The sequence below is a fragment of the Cystoisospora suis genome (genome assembly GCF_002600585.1).
Source record: "Cystoisospora suis strain Wien I chromosome Unknown contig_7510, whole genome shotgun sequence".
NCBI lineage: Eukaryota > Apicomplexa > Conoidasida > Eucoccidiorida > Sarcocystidae > Cystoisospora > Cystoisospora suis.
In genome coordinates, this window is record NW_027160295.1 from 2,396 (window position 1) to 4,981 (window position 2,586).

General features: G+C 52.7%; 1 protein-coding gene across 1 annotated transcript in view; it reads left to right on the forward strand.

Moving 5' to 3' along the window:
- Nucleotides 1-2,560, forward strand: part of CSUI_010463 (uncharacterized protein) — a 4,955-nt gene extending 2,395 nt beyond the window's left edge. Inside the window, exons 2-4 of the mRNA XM_068070566.1 lie at nucleotides 1-679; nucleotides 1,323-1,402; nucleotides 2,391-2,560. The exon at nucleotides 1-679 is cut by the window's left edge and continues 1,464 nt beyond it. The gene's annotated coding sequence lies outside the window, so the exon portion shown is untranslated. The remainder of the gene's footprint in view (nucleotides 680-1,322; nucleotides 1,403-2,390) is intronic.
- The last annotated feature ends 26 nt before the right edge of the window (nucleotides 2,561-2,586 follow it).

Here is a 2,586-nt window from a genome sequence, read left to right on the forward strand (position 1 = left end):
CTCTCAGATGTGATAGGCTTAACCTCGTCTTCAGCCGTTCCAGGGTTTTGTCTGGACTGTTTGTCCTGGTCAGCGGTCCTGTGTAGCATCCCTCAAAATTCGAGATTCTGTGCCTCTTCCTGGTACACGTGAACAAGTTCTCGTCAGGATGTCTGCGTGTATGGAGGTGTAGGCCCATGTTCACTCTTGCCTGTTCACAAGATGGAGGTGTTGGCGGGAGGAGATGGCGGTGCGCATGGCCGATGACTTCCTCTTGTGGAAGAGGGGCGGAATACATGTCGATGTAGATAGCCCTTGCGGTCAAATATTTGTGGGGCTTGGAGAGTTCGGCTTTCCGGTTGTACACGGTGTACCGTCATGAGGAGAGGTTACTCTCGATGGTTTCAGAATGTTCTGTTTTTTCCGAAGACTTACTAGCAGCTGGCTCGGCGTCCCCGGACACAGTCGTAGCAATGTATAATGTCTGTCTACATGCCGCGTACTTTCAGTGGATGTGTGGGGGGCACGTTTCCGCTGTATATTTCGTCAGCTGAGCGTCTCAATGTCTCTGGAAGCAGCCGAGGAGGAAATTCGGGACCGAGCGTGGTCGATGGTTCGAATGCGTATAAGGCAATTTCGGCTTTTACCTGAGAACGTGAAGGGACAGATCTACAAGCTTCGTCTTCCCCTAGACAAGCAAGTAAGATCAGACCGCAGTACTTGACCGTACACAAAGGTACCAGGTGCTAGTTTTTCTTTTGCGGTGACCATCTGTTTGTGAGCACGTCTTAGCATTGTTGCCGTCGGAATGGATTACCTCGGAGAACACAGATGCTATGAGTAGGCAGCTGCGCTGCTGGGAAGCAGTCGGCCGGATGATACCTTCATTGAGAATACCACGGTGTCGGGGACCGGCCTAAGTCAGCGGAGGACTCCGACCGAGTTTGCATCAAGTGCGAGTATCTGCGCTGGCATGCTCTCTGTGAAATTGGCATCTCTAGCGTCGAGGTGCTCAGCCCCGGCGTCTGCCCGCCACACGTCGCCCTCCCAGCGCGTATGTCCTACCCAGCGCGCAGCGAGAGACATCAATGTATCCCTGTTCCTGGACTTTTTACTTTCGTGAAGTCGTGACGTATCACGGTGTCCCCGGGGGGGCCGCAGCAGCAGCATTGTAACTGGGCTGCGGTAAGTGCTCGCCTGGTTACCCGGACGGCGTGTCTTCGCGTGAAATCCGCGGTGGGGGTCGAGAGAGACACATGCCGCCTTGGAGATAGGAGCTCGCAAATGTCTTCGAGATATCGATGCTATCTGTCCGCGCCCCGACGGCTTGATCAACCTTGCAGACGCTGGGAGGATTCGTGAGTGGCCTCTACAAGTTTGAGCTTCTCCTTGCGGACGCAGCGATCCCGTCTCCGATTCGATTGTAGGTTTTCTGCTAAGGACGGAACCGAGTCGTTGGCAGCTTAACAGCTGGCGTGGCCGTGTTAGCGCTGCTCACATTGCGGGTTTCCCTTTATACGCAAATGTACGTGCGTCGCGCCAGTGTTCTATATATTCATAAATATATATATATATATTTTTCAAGAAACTAGGGATGTTTGTTTCAAAGAGAGCCAGTGGTTTGCTCCAGTAACCCGCCTTTTCTTTAAGCAGAGTAATCCAGTGTTTTCCAACCGCTGTAGAGGTATCTCTCTTACTTATACTCAAGTGCACACTGCCTCTTACCGTTCGTTGCACTCAGCGTGAACGGGTGCTTCCCAGCGTAACGTAAATGTATCGCTGCAGCAGTTGTGCCAGTCCGGGGGAAGCAGAAGAATCCATCACGGAAATCAAGAGTGCCTGCGCTGAGTGCAGAACTGCACCCTGGTTAGCTCAGCTGGTCAACGCGATCCAGTAGATTTTGATTCCGCTTCAATGAGTGTCGGTCCTCGCCGCTTTCTGGCGGGAAAGCCGGATGTGTCCGAAGACAGAGAACAGTATAAAAGAGGATATATGAGGGTAGCTCGCTGACGTAATGGACTGCGTTGCAGAAGAATTGGAGTCTCCATACACTCGGCGAGCTATCAGCGGAACGCCAAGGATTATGGAGCTGTCCAGACAGCACGCGCAAGCACCAGCTTTTGATCCGCTTTACGCGATGCCTCGTCCTGTTTCGTCCGTTCTTTATATCGTCGCGCTGATGGCAAGTGTCTATGTGTTTCTCGAAGAGTCACATCTTCGCTGTGATCTGTCTTAGCGGGTAGGCAGGCGGGATCAGAATCACAAGGATATTCACTTTGAGATGCATAGTCCAGTTTCTTCTTTCCTTTGCGTCAGTGGCTGCGTTTGGTCCTCCCCACAGAATTTTTTTTTGAGCTGCTGCTTGCCAGCTCACTCTTCGCGGCTGTGCCCTTGTCCTGTTTGTCTGGTAGGCCTATGTTTGAGCTGACTCTTCGGTTTGCTCACCCTCTAAAACTGCTCCGGGTCCCTGCTGGCCTCGAGCATCCGCACGGAGCCTTGCTTCCCATCCTCCCGTATGAGCAACAGATACACCCGCTAACTCTCCTGTCTTGGAATTCTTCCCCTCCTCCGAAGCAGGTCTGTGGCCTTGTCCTGCTGTGGTAGCTA